This window comes from Tauraco erythrolophus, chromosome 4 (assembly GCF_009769465.1).
Source record: "Tauraco erythrolophus isolate bTauEry1 chromosome 4, bTauEry1.pri, whole genome shotgun sequence".
Lineage (NCBI taxonomy): Eukaryota > Metazoa > Chordata > Aves > Musophagiformes > Musophagidae > Tauraco > Tauraco erythrolophus.
In genome coordinates this window covers 73,838,442-73,857,462 of record NC_141468.1, presented here as the reverse complement: position 1 = coordinate 73,857,462, position 19,021 = coordinate 73,838,442, and positions in this window count along the sequence as shown.

Below are 19,021 nucleotides of genomic sequence, written 5' to 3'. Positions count from 1 at the left end.
GCACCAGCCACGCAGTTATGAGCTTACGCGGGCGCGATACCAGGTTAACAATTTGCTTCGCTCCTGGGACTCCAGGGCAGCCCTCCATTTTGTCAACTGCCCCAAGTTAAACGTTTTCAAAGTCGAAGGCAGAACTTTTAACATTTCTTCGGGAGCCCTTCAGGGCTTTTAAAGCATCCTCGACCATTTTAAGCACTGGAAAGCCTCTTCGGAACCAGCCCCGTTTACTAAGTTTAGAAGCGCAGACGCGCACGCCAAAGCTTATCAGCAGCCTCCCCAAACATCCCCTGCCAGGCGGTTTCGGGGCACACTGGAGAAGTCAGCAGTCTCCTGCTCATCCCTTCCAGACTCTCTTCCCCGCAAAAAGGCCGCCCGCCTTTCCCCGCCGCTCTCTCCTGCCTGTACGAGGCGAGGCAGGTGGATAACGGGAGGTGAGAAAGGCACGGACGAGGAGGCAGGAGCCGCCGCGGGCAGCAGGGTGCCGGCCGCCCCGCAGCAGGTAGAGGGAGCGCGGGGAGGCCCGACGGTGCCGGTACCGTACCGTACCTTACCCCCCTCCCTCTCACCCCCGTTCCTTACCACCTGCGGAGGCGGCCGGAGCCCGGGCCGGGGCAGCGACCTCTCCGCTGCGGGCGCTCTCCTCCGGAGGTGAGGGGGCGGCGGGGAAGGGCATGCGGGAGGGAGGAGGGAGGGAGGGCTCCCGCCGCCCGCCTCTCCCTCACCTCCTCCCTCCTCCTCCTCCTCCTCCCCGCCCAGCCCTGCCCGGCCCGGCTCCGCCGCGGCCCCCCCCCGCACCCCTTGCCCCCCTCTCGGGTCGGCTTCCACGGGGCGGCCCCGGGCGGAGGGTCCCTGCGCTCCTTCCCGCACTTACTGTTTCACCCCCCGTCTGTCTGTCTGTCTGTCCCCTCGGCAGGGATAATAGTTGTTGCCACCAGCCTCGCCGCTGCCGCCTGAAACAACTTTGCCTCCTTCCAGCCGCTGCGAAAGTGCCTCTTTTTCCTTCTTCTTCAATTACAAAAACAAAACAAAAAAAAGTAATTAAAAAAAAAAAACCACCCAAACCCAGAAAAACTCTATTCGGCTTTTTTTTTAAGAGGGAGAAGCGTGAAAGTGGGAAGGGAGAGGAGAAGAAAAAGGAAACATTTGGAGCTGCTTTTTTTTTTTCCCTCTCCTTCCCCCCTCCCCCCCAAGATGGCTTGAGAAAATTAAAAGGGGACAGTGATGAGGTGGAGGGGACACACACACACACTGAAAAGCTCGGGAGAGGGGAGAAAGTTTTGGGGTTGAGGTTTGGTGGGTTGGTTTTTTTTTTTCTGTGTCGGTTTTGTTTTTTTAAAGCCTTCGGTTCCCAGAAGGGCCCGAACGATTACAAACAACTGGGCAGAGCAGGCAGGCACAGGGAGGGGAGCGAGAGAGAGAAAAGAGTTTTGCTGGTCAGTAAACTTCAAGCTGCTGGGATGAGGTCATTGGTGTAAAAATAAAGCGATGGCGTCATTTGAAACCAATCCCAGTGAATGAACTCAGCCGCCGGGGGGGGGGAAGGAGAGGGAGAAGGAGAAAGAGGAGGAGCGGGGAGAGAGGATCCCCGTGGGGAGATGGAGGCAGCCGCCGCGCAGCCCCCGGCAGCGGGAGGCGGTGGCGGGGAGCGGGGGCTCACGCTGTACCATGCTGTCACCGGCGGGGGGGACACGCGTCCGCTGCCCCCGGCCTCCCGCTGCAGCCGCCGCGCCGGCCCCTGGGAGGAGCCGGGGCCGCGCAGCGATTCAACCGAGGCGCCGCCGCGGCCCTTCCCCGCCCCTGGCCCGGCCGGGCCGGCAGGCCCCGCCCGCCCCGCTCCCGCTCTCCGGCCCCGGCTCCACAGCGGCCGTCCCGCCGCTCCGGCCCCTTGCAGCCCCGGCGTCGGGGCCTGCGCTCGTCTGCGCAGCGCGGCCGGCGCGGCGCCGCTGGTCTCGCCGGGCATGTGGCAGAGCGCGACGCAAACACGGGTCCGGTCTGGTTTTAAATTAAAAGTGGCGCCGTGGGGTGTGACGCAGAACCACCGAAGGGTCGAGGTGTCAAATCTGAAGGGTCAAGGCGTCAAATCCTCCCGCGGTAGTGTGGCTTGGTGTGTGTGGAGCGCCCCGTTGGCTACATGCTACCTTGAGGGCCTTCAGCTCTTAAATAATCTGGTTAAGTACAAAAATTATTTAAAAACAGTAACTTGAGGAAAGTGAAAGTTAAGTCTAAACAGATACACAGAAATATTTTATCTAACTGGTATCTGTCCTGGCTAGTACCAATGTTAACTAGCGAGGTACGTCCTTCAGGGTCCTGTCTTGTCTTACACTTCGCTCTTCCAGGTACACCAGAATATTCTGCAGCTGTCTTTCTCCCTCAGAGGCATCACCTTCAGAGGCATCGTCACTAAGCAGAGCCTGCCGGGTACGAAGGACATCTTATGTGGCAGAATTCAGACCCTGGTCGGTCTCCTCCACTGGCTTTCGAATCCCTGTTCCACAAACCCTTGGAAGATGGCATGAGAAAGAGGGTTAAGCACAGGAGTCCTTACGCTTTTGGTGGCTATCTCTTGAAACGAAGCACCTTGCGAAAAGCACAAGGCTATCACCCACAGTAAAACAGTTTGTGTGGTTAGTGTTTCGGGAAGCAGGCAACTCTGAACAAATTAGATGGTGGTGGGCTCTGTCCTGGCAAAATTGATCAAGAACCACCTTGACAAAGGGCCCAGCGTTAAGGAGTTGCAAGCTTTCACAAGGAAGCCTTGTTGGCACTCATCCTGAACAGTCACATCCTCTGCAAGGGAGTGCAGAGCATGTGACGGAGAGAGAAGTCCTAAGAGAAGCCCAGTCTCCGTAAGACAGCGACAAAAGAAAGATCAAAAGCAGTGAAGAAATGGTGGTAAAGCAATTTATGTTGGTACATTCACTGTTTTGTACGTCTGTCTTGCAGTTGCTAAAGAGCACTTTTGCCTTTTTGCGTCAATTAACCGATAGCCCTGAAGACACCTTTTGCAAACCTCTGAAGTGCCCACAGTATTTAAAGTTGCACAGTTAACGGAGCTAGAACTGACCCATTTCAATGAAGGGGATCAGAGAGCGTGCCAGAAAAACTCGAGGCGACAGCCAGTGCCCCAGCTTATTCAGACCAGGGAAGTGCAGGAACAAATAGTTCCAGCATGGTTATCCTCACAATGAGAAGTAGGGAGCAGTGGACAGGGATGTGTGGTAAGGAGGAAAGACATTTCGATTCTCTCTTCCCTTTTGTCGTCTCAACTCACTAACACCTTACGTAACTGTTCTTTTTTTTTTTTTTTTTTTTTAATTGGGAGACTGAAAAGGTTTCCTCACTGTAAAACTCTAAGAATAAAATATTCTTGTGATCTTTTTGGAGTATTTTTATTTTTAGCTGAAAAATAAGGATATGTACAGAAAAGTCTAGGACAGCAAATCAAAGCTTTTTCAATTTAGACTCATGATATTTTTTTTCCTAATGTAATAAAAAGCGTGACTAAGCCACAGTGATATCACAATTAACTCCTGCAGGTAGAGGTTATTACTGAGAATAACTTTTTATTCAGCTGAGCTTGAGCTGAGAGTCTGCTCTGGGAGAGCATTGCAGGGTGGAGCTGTACAAGTTTGTTGCTAACCTGGAGACACGAATGGAAGGAGTCTGGAGGACTCGAGCAAGGCAGCATCTGACCTGGCTTCATTGAGATTAGCGGACGTGTCCTTTACTTCGGGTTCGCAATGGGCAAAGCGTGTAGGTGTTGGCAGTTGGCAGCTGACATGCCTCAGCTGGCAGGTGGTCACTCATGAAGGAGCAGTAATTTGTTTGCGTCAGAGTCTACCTCCAGTTTAACTTTTTTTTTTTTTTTCCCTTGAAAGCCTTTAATTCCTCCCTACCATTCGCACAGCAGGCTCCTGGAAACGATCTGAACTGTGGGTGCAAACCAGGGAGAGAGGCAGGCCTTAGTCTGATAAACACCCGAACCATCTGGGAGAGGGACTGGCTGGCTTTGCTGATGTCCCTTGCTGCTGACCTTCCCTCTCCAGGTTTTCAAAGGTCCATCAATCCTATGAAATGTACATTGCTACGTTTCTGGTAATGGATTTTTTTCAGCCTCAGCGCTCACTGCTCCTTTTCAGCAAAGCGGTACTGAAAGAGTCAACGATAGTGTCCCTTTCTTGTGCCTCCTTATCAAGCTCATGAGATAAGAAGACCTGAAGTGTCTATATGGGGTAAAACGAGGGCAAAAGACATGATGGTGGCTATCCAACAGCACTCGAACTTTGACACTCCCCCATGTCCTACCAGTTCATGTCCTGCTTCTGGCAGGAGTGGCTATGAGGGTGTCACCCCTCACTGCCTCTATTGCTGGGGGGGCAAGAAGGGCGAATAGGTGGGTACTTTCAAGAGCTGCAGGTTATGTACCTTGCTTACAAAGGTTTCTCTCTATTCGTCCATAAAAGCTAGCATAGCTTTTTGTTCCTTTTCCTAATGGATTTTGTGGCACTTCACTTGGTTAATCAGTTAGCCATGATTAAACAGGGAAAGATGAATGACAGCCTGAGTCATGTCATCGTGTTTTCTGCACAGTGGAGAGGAGCGGTTTGCCAGAGGAACCTCTTGCGAAATAAGCGAGAATTGAAGTTAAAGCACAGAATTTACCATGCTTTAAAATCCCCTTGTGGGTCCTCACTTCCTCCATGGGCTGAAGTGGGGTTGCTGAAGAGGTTACCATTCCCAGACAGCTCCCGGTTGCCGTCATGGCTGTCTTCTGCCAAAAGTTACTTCCTCTCCTACCTACCTGCAAGCTGCTCACACAATCCCTCCCAAGCTCATTTTGGCCAAAGTCAACCAGAGTAGCTTAAGAAGTTTAAACAGTAGATGTTAGCTGAACTGTTCTGTTTTGGCTGAAATGGATTAGGGGAAACCCAAGTCAGCAGACGGGAAGTGGGGTGATGACCTTTTCACGGACAGCTTCAGGGGCACTGGGTAGTTTGGCCTAATCTGCTTGCAGAGCAGACTGCTGTACCAGACATAACTGCTACTGACAGCTCTTCAGGGTATTTAAAAATAGAAGGGTTGCCGAGATACCCACATTGAAACATTCATAGCATTTTTAGATACTACTAGCTTTGTTGGCACAGAGAGCAGGGTCTAGCAGTTGGAGCAGGACAGGTTTGTGGGAGAGGAGCAACAGGAACATGAGGATTTAGAAACTAGCAGGAATAGAAGATGTAGGAACTGAGGGTGGGGAAAGAGCAGAAGAGCGAGAAAGGTTTGCAGATGGCGATCAGTAGGAGGTCACAGAGCTCAGTTAGAGAGCAGAAATTTGAGTAGTGTGAGAAGTGCAGGCATCAGAGACATAGGGTGCAGAGTAGCAACACTCAGGGGAAAACAGTGAGTTGAGAACCACCAGTACCTCCCCGTTCTTCCCTTCCACGTGTGCATCAGACCTCGGGAAGCTCGACCCCTCTGCAAAATGCTAAAACAAGAATAGCCTCACTATTCTGTTGCTGCAGGTAGTTTTCATGCCTCTGCTTCCCCATAGCTTCTCCAGGACTGCCAGATTCGTAGCATGTCAAAGTAGCTGAGGTTAGTATGCAAGTGGAGAGGTCTAGGTTCAATGCAGATACATTCCTCCCAGCTCAAAAACATGTAAGATGAGATGGAGCAATATTCTTGTTCTCTGTAGGACAACAGTGGATGATTTGGAGCAGTGGAAGAAAAATGGAGAATTACAGGAACCAGAGTAGCAGAAAGTACAGAGGAAAAGGAAGAGGAGCATCAGCTGTCTGCTTCCCTGTATCTCCTTACTTCATAAATCCTATATCCATTACTCAATAGGAATTTAAATGATCTCTCTATATATAGTTTCTGAGTACTCTTTATTTTTCTAAGTCCTTTGTGGACAGAGGAGTTTCATGATACCATGTTTTATGGATATAAGAATGAGTTACTGAGATAAAGTAACTCATTCAAGGTAGTATAGCAAGCTGATTGCAGATCAGAGAACTGAACCGAGTGCTCTTAAATTCCAAATCAAACCACTAACATCCTTCTCTCTCTCCTCTCTTTCATCTCTCAAAAGAAATAGTAACTTTTTTTACTTACTTGAGCAGGCACATTCAGTAAAAGTAAGCACTTGCACAAAGTTTGTTGGCTTAGTTTGCAATCAGACACACACACACACAAAAAGGCTACATGTGAGATAGACTCTAACAGAAGACTATGAGAAAAGACAAAGGAAGAAGTAACAATAATTTCTGATTCTATGAATGGGCTTTATAAAGCTTAGGGGTTTTTAATCAATCCTAATAATCTTAAACAGAAAAAAGGAGCTAATTGATGGTTAAGCCACCTCTGTGTGAAACAGCAAGATTAAGTTTTGAGAAGGCATTTGAAATTGGAGATCATAATGAATATTATTTACAGAAAAGGAGCATAATAGCATGTTGTCATCAGGAAACAGAATAATGAAATACTGTTCTCAAGAAACAGCAAGTTCAGACAAATCTACAGCAACTGAGAAACTTAACTAGTAACATTTCTCACTTTTCTGTATATCTAAAGGGAAAATATTTAAATAACAACAAAATAAAAGAAAAGAAGAGATACATTTAAACAAAAAATCACAAACACATTCCAGAAATTAAGATAATTGTCACAATAAACACCCCTCTCACCTTCTTTCTGTTAGCTCTTACTCACTGCTAGTCACTTGTCTGTAGGCTGATGTATTGAAATCAACTTGTAATGGGCTGTGAGCACAGATGGTGTAAATCATCATTGCTCAACTAACACTTAAGTTGCTATGCCAATTTATACTATCTGGAGACTAGCTTTGTATGTTCATGTTTTGTTTGTGGCCAATGATGAATCAGAACTAAAATGTATTTGTGTTTATTATGAGGGCAGCATAAAATGTATGAGGTCTTTGACTATTCATATCCTTCTTTTTAAGTACTTGAATACTTTAAATGATGTGAGAGTATAGTAATTACCAACGTTAAATACATTTTAGATGTGGGTTTTTTTTCCTTATAATGAAATCTTTTCTTAAGATTACCAAGGATACAATGAAAAAGAACAGGATCCATAAAATGCTTTGAAGTTGTGATACATGAAATGTAATCTGGGTCAATATAAACTATTAAGTACCAAGTTACTGTCTTGATAGCATGCTAAAGTGAGCTCACAATCAGGAAACTCATTTAAAAGTCTGAATGTAGGAAGTGAATGAATAACCTGTGGTATTAAAGACTAGTTTATTTTTATTTATATTAATTTATTTTAAAATATTTTTATTTTCGAGACATGTACACAGGAGAGGAAATTTTCTGACAGTTTTAGAGTCTTCACCATTTCTCCTAATCCATTTTGTTGTTTCTGCCTACCTTTAATAGCTTCTGACACCTACAGATATCCTAAGCCTTATGGATTCGATATGTTGCTGTTTATTCTAGTTCTATTTCCAAGGTGCAATTTGGGTGTTGCAGTAATATGCAAGCGAAACTATATTGTTATTCAAACAGATTGTGAAAGAGATGGATTTCTCTTCCGTGGAATCATTAAAACATACGTAATAGATTAAAAGAGCCTCATATCAAACAAGGAAAAGACAAACAGATAATGGAAATGAAAAGAAACTTGAGTTCTAAAAGGGGAAAGAAAACCAAGTTAATTACTATCTGTTGTAGCTGTGGGAAAGAAAGGCATGAACACCACAATGACCTGCATTTGTAAGCTTTCATTCATGTAAACCTGTAAGTGGGTAACACCCAGAACATCAATATTTTGGCCTCACAGTAAAAACATTCATAAGAAAAAAAACAAACCCTGTTAACTCTGAAAAGTGTCTTGTTTTGTTGAACGCACTGGTCAGAAAATTGTCAGTCTGGTACTAGCCCAATTGTCAACAGCAGACAGCAGAGTTTGTCGAGAAGGACAGGTGAAAATATCAGGTTACATGGAAAAGAAGCATGTGAAAATTTTGGAGCGTGTAATTTTTATTTTTTTTTTTTAGGATGCAAGGTTAGAATATGCCTATTTTAATAGCAATCTGAGTTCAAAACCGTAAGGTGGAGGTGAGGTGAAGGACTGCTTGTTTATTTTTATATTGCCTTCTTGACTAGTCTTCCAACGCTCAGGAACAAGCCGGCTTCTGTGTATTAAGTATGGATACAACTCTTCTAGCTCTACAAGAGGGTTGAAAATCTCACACTAACATTTCTGCATCAAAGCAGTTTGCCACTTGGTCTCCTTGTAGCCGAGGGAACAATTATTCACATATTAAAAATGTCTAAACCCTTGTTTTATGTTCAGCCTGCAAAAAGAAGGGGAGAAGATCAGTGAGGGTAAAGCACAGGGCTGCAAATCCAGTGTTTTATTTTCTATGTGAAGGTCTGCCTCAGACTTCTCATGACTTATTTGAAGCTGCACCCACTTACTTCAGATATAAATTCGGCTTGTTGACTCTCTGGTCATTAAAAAATTGTTTCAAGCCACTGATGAAATGATGATGAGTTCCAGATAAGCTTGTGCTGAAGAATGTGCATCTTCATGACCATTTAAAATCTAAATGGGATATTATGAAATGAAATGGGGCAGGAGATTTTTTAAGAGGGGGAATTTCAAGTAGAGGACATGACTTTCCAAGACGTTATTTCTTGGCAACTGTATAAGGTCGGAAGAACTTCCTAGACAGGAACATATGAGGACAGATTCTTTTGTGAGCCAGTCACTGGAGACATTTATGGGAAAATGGTAGATGCGATTTGAGTTCCAGAATGTAAAAGGAAAAAGAAATCCCTGTTAGAAGGGTCTGTCTAATTACTAAGTTGCAGAAATTGTACGTTGATTCATCTGTTATTTTGTCCGAGGACTTACAATTAAATGATGTCAACTACAGTTTAAGAAAAATTATTACAACCAGTGATTCATTTTAAATACCTTCCGACCATATAGTGCTGGCAGGAGATCGGGATGCAGTTGCACAAACGCTGTAAGATGGATGGCACTGGAAGAAGAGCTCGGTCCCCTGTTTGGTTTACAGCATGTGAATGAACAAAGGCTTGAACTGCTGCAGAGGAACTGGCAACATGGGAAGAAGGATGCACAGCAATCAGTAGGGAAGGAGTGAACCAACGTGTGGCAGTGGCAGTCCCTACTCTCAGAGGGGGCCTACGGAGCTTGAGAAGACGCAGGCAGATGACTTGGTTGAGCCCATCTAACAGGTTGCCAATGCCAAAAGGAGATGCTGCAGCTCACAGTTTCCTACCCTCTGCTTCTGACTGCGAGCTCCTGCCGCTTTCCTTGCTGTGGATCTGGCATTGTTACACTGCAGCATGAGCCGACTCAGCTTGCTAATCCAGCAGAAGCAGAGCGAGTTCCTCTTTTTGACAGTCATTAGGTTGGCGTTTGCCATCCGACATTATTAGAAAAGAGCTCTTTACAATGAGGGTGGTCAAACATTGGAACAGGCACCTAGAGAGACTGTGGCTTCTCCATCCTTGGAGATGGTCTGTGCTGGAATGGACAAGGCCCCGAGCAACCTGGTCTAACTTTGGAGCTGGATTTAATGTCGAAGTTGGCTCTGCCGTGTACAAGGAGTTAGACGAGCTGACCTCCAGAGGTCCCTTCCAACCTGAATTATTGTATGGTATAGAGGGGGCAGTCATGATTCCTGTTCTCTTCTATCCTTAGTTTACCCTGAGAAATCTCCTCATGCATCAGTATCCCTGGCTGAAAATTTCTCTGTCAAATATTAAAGTAGTCCTGTCATTATTATGAAATTTCAGTGTATAAATTTCTATGTATAAATGTCTATGAGCAAAGCTATTTCAGGAGGAAGTTTGTTTGGATAGTATAAGTCAGTACTTAAAAAATATAGATATTATAAGGTTGATCTTATTATCGCTAAACCAAACATTATAAAGCCAGTTTATTAAATATGAATTTATACTGTAAAAAATATTAAAGTAACATGTACACAGATAAAGTTTACTAAGAAGCTTAAGTTTATGTTAAAGAGAGACTCTACAATAATCATATGATAATACATAATATATTTTAACTGGTCCAGAATAATCTCAGTGGATGTTAAAAACACACTCAGATTCCGTCTCTACTTTGTCTCTCTGTGGCTCACCTGCGATGCATCATGGCTTCTGGATTTTATTGGACCAATAAAAGTTGTTGTTGTGCTTAGCAACTGGACTTTTTAATGGTAGCAAATTACATTTACATCCATTTAGAGGCCCTTTCACATTGATAGGGATGTGAAAAAAGATCCCGGAATAAAATGAGTCAAGGCTGTGTATATGTAATTGAAGGAATGGAGGCATTAAATCCTTCAACAACAACAACAAAAAGATCCCTACTAACAAATGCATACACAAGTATATCTTTAAAAAATCCCAGAGCTTTACTCTCAGTCACACACCTCCCTTTCCGTAGTTGTCCATAAGATGATAGTGTAGCTGCTTAGAGTATATTTACTTCCCGTTAAATGTTCCTCAACACTTCTGGAGAGGTGCAAAAGGGCTGTTTTGTACCATTCTCTTGTTTCTTCTCAGTTGTGCAGACAGATTGTGAACTTTATAAGCCAAAACCATACAAAGACAAAGCAACAAAGCCATCTAGATCTTTTAGGAACTATTATCATGCCAAGGAGCCTTATAGTTTTTCGAAATTATCTTCATTTTACACAGACTGTCAGGACTACAGATTCAGGGACATCTGTCTTTTCTGCATTTGAGGACAAACCGATACAACCCTATCCTGATCAATAAGGCACCTGTCTTGTTCTCAGTGTTTTACGCAGGTGTGCTGGAGCGGTTTGAGACTCTGGTCTTTCAAACAGACTTTTAAATAGGTATGTGTTTCCTATGGCACTTCATTGCATTTCGGTGGGAACACGGCCATAGACTCCACGTTGTGTTCACAGAGGAGTGCAAGCGCAAACGCAACCACGCTGCGAATTGCCTGGCACCAGGAGTTTTGGAGCTGAGATGCGCTGAACAGATCGTGCGTGTGTTGCCCTACAGTGCCCACCAAACCAACGTGTTGCGGATTAGTTTGCCTCGGGGCGCCTGCCTGCGCGGATCATTTCTACATGGTGAGAATCTGCACTACACTGGCAGCGACTGCAACCTGTCTGGCACTACATCTTCTTTGCAGAGATTTTTTTCTATACCAGACATTAAGTGAGTTGCTGCAGGTACATACACAGCAGCGCTTTTCTAGGATTCCTGGGTGCCCTGTGACACATGCATTAAACGCAGTAGCCTGCTCTCAAAACTGGTGCAAGAAAATCAGGAATTGAGACAGATGATACTTCCAGTGTAACTCACAAATTCCAGTTTCATTCTTTGAATTGATGGGTAGGACACTAGTCACTAACTTAAGTGGTGAATCAACCATTCTTTCTTGAAACTAGGAATTCAAAAACAATTTGTTGTGTTTGGACTTAATTTCCAAAATCCCAAGTGTCTCCAAAACATGCCGGGTCTGTTTTCTAGTTTAGAGCAGCTAAAGATCTCATTCTTCAGGAGTGTATCTGGGCTGCCTCATACCTTCTATACTCAGTTGAGAATTACGTCCAAGTGGGAGTCAAATGCTGACAGCAGAAAACAGACAATTGCAGCTTGGCGGTGTTCTACATTTGTGAATCTCTCTTGTGCCTGGCCAAAGCAGTTATGGAAGAGGAGTGAACTTGTAAGTGATTCTGCCCCTATATCTCCACATGGAGCAGAGATGGTAAGAATCAGGCTTGCTCTTTCAGCACATCTATCTGCAAATAGCTACAGTATAGTACAAACAGACATAATAATCCAGTTTATTTTGGACGATTGATTAATGGGAACATTACTCATATACTCAGTGCATGACATTTCCTATTACTTGTTCATATCATTTGAGAGTTAAAGGATATAAATACTTAGGAATTTGCTGCCAGTTGGGTCGCCACCTGTCTGCTGAACACATTAAAAGGGGAAAAGGGTGAGTTGTATTCCATGTAAGAATGCTGTAGCTATCCGAGAGACTCTGAATAACATTTCTGACACTGTCAGGGGAAGATTTTCCATAGCAGTCTCAACACAGATTCAGCAATAGGGCCTTTTCTCCCTGACATAGCTAGACAATTAGAGGACGTTAAGAAAGATGGAGGTAGAAGGAAGGGAATGATTTCTCTGAAGCAAGTTTACAGTGCTCTGGGGCTGATGCCCCTTTCAATAAGACAAGTAACTAGACAGCTAAGGGCTATATATATGCAATCAAAGTGAACATGTAGCAAACAGCTGTCGATCTGTGTATAGATTCATCGCTTCCTTGGTTAATGTTTATACCTGATATTGTATCAGTTGGTTAATAAATAGCTCATTTGCGTGAAGAACAGGAGATGGTAAAAAATAATAAAAAAAAATCTGTGACAAACACACATGCAAATCCCCCACCTGCATTTCTTTTTGTGAAATACCAGTCAAAGTGATGGCAAAGCTATTCTGTAGCATGACATCACTTGGTCCTGTGAAATGACCACTGATGGGTCTATTTGCAGCATCTATAATTAGCTGCTTACCTCTAAGTTTCAGTGATTTTGAGCAGTGGACTGATGTAAATGCTTCAGATCAGCCTCTGGAGACACCTTTGAAACCAAGCAGACTAACGCCTAACATGGGCATCAACACAACATACCTACGTCAGGCTTTTTCCTGCAGCTTAGCCTGGGCCTTAAAGTCATGAAAACACACGGAGAAAACTCATCAATGTCATATTTGGAAACAGATAGCTGTGGATCTCAAGGGATCCTGGGGATCCTGGGGAAAGCTCGTCTTGCTATAAGGTTTACTGCCCTTGAATTACCTCACAGTGTCACTTAGCTCTTTTCTAGAGATATGCCCTGTTAGACAAGAACCACTAATGGTCCTGTGTGGAGTGCTATGGACAGGAGTGCTACAGAGGGGGAGCCATTCAGGAATTAGTAAGGCTTCAACATACTCTGCTCCTGGGTCTGACAGCAAAACTGTCGGAGAACATGCAGGAAAAGGGCACAGTGTCACAGAGAGCTTCTGTTGCACGCAGAACCACACCACACAGGCTGACCATGAATGGTTTGCAACACAAGACAGTGGAGACATAAATGGAGTAAGCTACTTTATCTAGTTTTCTGAAACTCTAGTGTCAGTCCCCAGTTCTGAGGGGACAATATAGTCCCCAGTCCCAAATTGTTAAGGGAAATCCTGAGGCAGAAGTTAAAAAAAGACCACCTGCTTAAAACACAGGTAGCTTGATTTCAGTGTACATTAGTGTTTCATAGAGCCCATTTCCTCCTTCCCTTGGATCAGTCTTGTCTGAAATTTGTTTAACAGTATTGTAACATTCAAAAGAAAAAAAACAAAAGTCCACAGTGTGTTTTTTTTATTTAAAATATGGTCCTTTAAGACACATGGAAAACCCCCAGATCTGGTACTCTGATGCTTTTTGCAAACTAGGCAATATTTTCTAATTTTGATCTTATAATTACAGTTAATCCTCCAAATCTTAAATCAGTTGCCACAAACCAATTATGCTTTCAAGTCAGAGATAGTCCGGAGCTTACAATTACTATATATATATTTATATGTGAGTGAGAAGGAGAAAATTAATAGATATTTATAGGCATTTTTTTAATACGATAGTTTGAGAACTAGCAGTCTGACTTGTGAATTGAAATGCCATTTCTTCCAGTTAAGTCCAGACTGAAGTGAGCAAAAGGCTCACAGTACAAAGGCCTTTTGCACAGTAGCAAAAGGCTTAAAGTGCACCAGATCCTCCAAAATAGCTGCATTGTGCCGTATCTGTGGGGCATGCCCATGTCCACACTAAGCTTGTGTCACACCTGTCCCCCATCACAAAGCAGGCACCTGAATATGACACAGCTTCCATCACAAGTGTGCTTTCAGGTTCCCTTTGCATGGAAACTGGAGAGGAGAGAAAGGAGCTGGCTCTTACCTAGGTCTCACCTAGATACCCTGGATGTGGTCAGGGTATATGGCTGACTGAGGAGCTTAACAGAGCTTCTGGGTCTCTCATTTTAGTTTTAACCTAAATTACTCCCAATGCCTGAGAAGCTGTTCCAGTTTGCTGTGAGTTACCAAGAGAGAAGCATGGGAGTACTTACATTCATTGTTTAGGTGTCAGTAGTGCTTCCCAAGGAACGTGACAGAGCATCAGGTCATGTGAAAAGGAAAGAGAAGTTCAAGGGTATCTGCACTTTTTTACTGGATCACACCTGGTCCACTCCATAGGCAAAATTTTGAAACCTCACTGAAGTGAAATGCAAAATTTGATCAGCTTATTTTTGTAAATACATGCTTAGAAGTAATGTGCTCTAAAACTAACCTACTGAGGTGAATCAAACCATGGTAACTCCAGCAATGTCATAAAAGCGTTACCTGGTATTGTTCTGCCCCTTTCATCTGACCCACGCTCACCGAGCATGATTGCATCCATCTGTAACTGCTGCCAGGTGCCATCATGGACATGTTTGTCGGCAAATGTCCATCAGTTCAGCCAATTCAAGCAAAGGCTTATTCAGAGAAGTGCAGTAGATCATTCGTTGGCTGAGGGGAAGGGCAGGAGAGGCAATGTAGGTAAGGGAAGAGAAAATCTGGTGGCTTTTTCAGGAGATATTGGTGGAGTAGGAGCTCTGGCACATGTCAGGAAGATTTTGAGAGCCATGGAGAAGGGAGCTGATGACAGGTTAAGGGTCTCTGTGCTGTGTTCTGTATCTTTCTGAAACAGCACGTTTTTATTTCCCCTGTATAGATGGGCAAGGCAGGAAGCCTGCCAGCTCCCAGTAACCTGCTGCTTATTTTGCCTGTTGCATTGAAATAGCCCTGTGAACAAGTCTGTGTTACCCGGGAGCGTGTTCTTGATTTACATCGGGTTAACAGAACATTTTTTGGGGGTGGTGCAGCCTTTGGTCCTGTAAGTAACTTTTGTTCACATGAGCAGTTTCATGAAATACAAGTCTTGTTAAATGCAAATAAAAGGCTCATCAGCAGTTACAACAATACCAGGAAATCCAATATGCTTAAAGACAGTTGCAAAACAGAAGTTAGCTCGTACAATGCCGACTTAAGATGGAGTGAGCAGTGCAAACCAGGGCGAAGCACTGTATTTGATGACCTGACCCTTCACATGAAACACGATGACATTTCTGAAGGTAGTCAAGGTCATCATGGAAGTCCCCTGACCCCGTTACAAGGCAGATCCAGCTTGCCATACAAGTCGTTTGTTTTGGGCTCAAGCCATGCAGAAGCCTTGTTTGTGCCCTTCAACAAGACGACGATATCAGACTTAGATTAGTAAATGTTTTGAGCGTGAGCACATCTCGTGCCATATAATCTGGGTCTGGACAAAACTGTTTTAAATGATTTTAAGTGCAAACCAGAAATGCTCTTACCAGAATGGCCAGGCAGCAGGTTGTGGCTGGCTCTAATAGGTATGCATATGCAGGCATATTTGTTTGCGTAGGCCAAAGGGGAGAAGCACGTTGCAAAATATCTTAAGAACAAAAAATGACACTGAGCTGAAGTGGATTTTTAAACCTCTTGAGAATGAACAATATGCTTTTTTACAAAACCAGTTACACATAGAGATCAATGTACACAATTAGAAGAAAAAGACTAATCCTGCTGTAAGTTCACCTCAAGTATTTCATGAATTTCACATGATCCACCCACTTTTTTCTGTACCTCTGCAATTACCATATCAGCAGCAATAATTCTCTGTTGTTCAAGTGCCAGATACAACATGGCTCTCACATTCTTGAACGTAGCATATTGTGCTGCTCTGTTTGTTTGTTGTTTCAGAACAAGATTAAATTTTATTCACTGGCGCACCGCATTGAACTTTAACCCACTCTTCGCCATCTTCTTAATCAGTGATTTGTTTGTCTTGCTCTTTGCTTCTCAGTTTTTTGTCTTTAGTTTAAATTCTGCACGAAATCTATGTTATACAAATGCCTTTTTGAACCATTCCTAGTTCTCCTCTCCTATCTTATTTGGAACTATCAATCATATGTGTGAAGTATAGGAGCATCTGATTTTTTTTTCTCCCTTCTACTACCTAGCTAGAAAATATGAAGTAGCTCCTTTCCAACTGCAGCATGAGCATTTTCGTGCAATATTTTAAGTCTATCCATTAAGCAATATAGAAGCTTCATGAGCACTGTTCCAAGATTTTGCTTACATGGGAAAGTTAGTTTGGCTAGATCAAGGTGTAACTTTTCCGTGTGTGTGCACAGGACAAGAGCTGATTATTCCAAACTAACTTATTTTTGAGTCCATTTTACTGGAGAAGTTGATTTGCAATAGCTAAACAGGAAGAACTCCCCTTGTAGATGTGACTTCAAGCATTTGTAACTACAGAAGGTGCTCATCTTGTCATGAAGTAGAACATTTAGCAACTATGAGAGCAAACCTCTTATCAACATTTAATTATACAGTGTATAGCAAGTAGTCACACATCAGGTTCCCAATGTGCTATGCCTTGTTCAAACACTGATTAGATTTTAAAAGTTAGCTTTCAAAGATCTTTTATTTTAAATAGAATTTTCTTTTAATCATACCGACAAGGTGATCAATCACTGTACTTGTTAGCATGTGCTGTTCATGTGTTTACCAGGTCTTTCAGAGCTTTAGCATATATATCTTATTTCTCTAATGTAAAAAAACCCCACAAACTGGTATACTTTTATCACAGTTTTATAAGCAAAGTAAGATCTAGAATATTATGTACATAAACATTTTTTGTCACTTTCCAGTGACAAATAATTTAATTGATGGATATAAATGACGAGTTGAGGGTGTTCTCTATCTCAGTATCAACAGAGTCTAAAAACTGAAAGACAGAGTTTCTTTTTGTATTTCCAGAGATGTTTTTTGGGTATCAGATTAAAGGGTATAGGAAAGTGCAATTTCTTTATTGGTTCTAAAAAAAAAACACCAGGGGATTGAAAGGCAGGCTATTCCTGCACAATCCTTCCCCTATGGCAAATGAGTTAGCATCTCTATTAAAGCAATTGCCATCTTGGCACATTTGGAAAACAAAGAAGAAAATATCTTATCTTGCATCCTTGTCCATGAATGAACTGATCTCAAAGGCTCTGAATCTGCAAAGACTTCCCAGTGGAGCAATTTCAGCAAAATGCCGAGTCTTGATACCAACAGGTTGCAAGAGTTATTCTTATTTCAGGCAGGCTTTCAGAGGAACAGATTTCCATTTGCCTAAATTAAAACATTTTCAGTTCTAGAGAGAATAAACACCTCTTTGGGATGTGTCGACATCACTGCAAATACGAGCACATGGTGCAAAATCACCCTGTGAGTTACATCTCCTTTTTAGTCGCACTGACATAAGCAATGATTTTTAAACTATTGCCTGATCACCAAAACAGGTTTATTTATATGCCTCAAAGTCTCTCTGGATCTCAGATGCACAATCCTTCTTTTAATAAATATAATTCGTTTGAGCAGGGAACTGCCAATAGTTATTGCATAAGACAATTTGTGACATTGGGTTTAATGACAAGGTAGTGAGTATTTCCTTGGCGTGCGTCACTAGGGTTTAGCAATAAAACATCAGGTGTCTCAGAGAATCGCTTAGAAATGATCACTTACTAGGAAAAACAGTAACCTGCAGTAAGTGAGGGTGAGTTGGTCTAGTACATGGACCGTCTGCCTTTACTTTAGCCAAGGAAGTTTTATTTAAAAATCTTAATTCACTTGTGAATCTTTGGGGGCCAAAATGGTGATCTTTCAGACAACGTGAAAAAAAAGAAAACCCCTGCTGGGTCAGACCACATGTCCATTTAGTTCAGTATTCTACCTATGGTAGTGTCAGGAGATGTTTTTTAGGGCAAATATGTGAACTTGCCCTTTTTCTGTGCTCTGCTCCTCTCATATATCCCCAGTATCTCAAACCGTGAGATTAGGGATGGTGGAGAATACATGCTTTTAGAACTTCTTTATGAAACGTAAATCTGCCTAATCCTTTTTTGAACCTGCTGTACTCTCTGCCTTACAGTGTCCTGTGGCAGTAAACTCCAAGAGTTCACTATTTGTTCTGTAAAGAAATATTTTCTTCTAGCTGTTTAAAACATCATAAGCTTATGCACTATATATGTGCATATATATAATATTCGATTCCATTCACAACTGCTCTTTCTGACAGACTCCCTTTGAATTTGCAGGTTCATATTCATCCAGGACAGCATAGCCATAGTGGAAAAGCAGACTGAAATTTATATTTTTAGTTTTTCTGTGCTCAAATATGGAAGCTCTTAAGTGGTTAGACAAGGAGCTTGTGCTTAGCCTGGTCAGAAACTGATAGCTCTGCTGCTTAAGTGATACAAAGCAGAACGGGTAGTGTATGGCAATCTAGTGGATGGAAAAGATGCAGCTGTAACTTTAATTTGCTGGTTAAAAGGATTCTGGCCTTTCTGAATCAGCATCAGGGCTCTGTCTAATCTCCTTCCTCCACTCATGTTGCAACAGAGGGTTGCCTAAGTGAGCTATGTTGGCTCTTTGCCACTCAATATTTCCCTTCACCAGGGAAACCCCCAACTGGCTTTTAAAGCCAGCTTCATAGCCCCAGGATAGAGCCAAAGGTGGTATGAGGCACCTCACCACCTTCTTCAAGAATTTGAAGGCAAAGATGGGGGAGGGGATCACAGGAGACAACCGAGGCAAGCTCGTGGTGAGCTATTCCTTCCACTTTGTTAGCTGATGCCTCTTGCTGACTCTGATCATCCCTGGTTTGGTTTGTGTTGTTTGGGGTTTTTTTTATTTCAGGAGCAGAATTGCGAGAACTGATACGTCGGTTTTGAACAGGCAAATAGGAAGCAGTGTGCAAACTTCCTTGTCTTCGACAACTGAAAAGCACGTAAGTTTATGGAAAAAAAAGCTTATAAAAGTGCTTTGTCTCTGCAGTCCAAGAAAGCATATCCCCCCAAGAGGAAGGTCTGTGATTC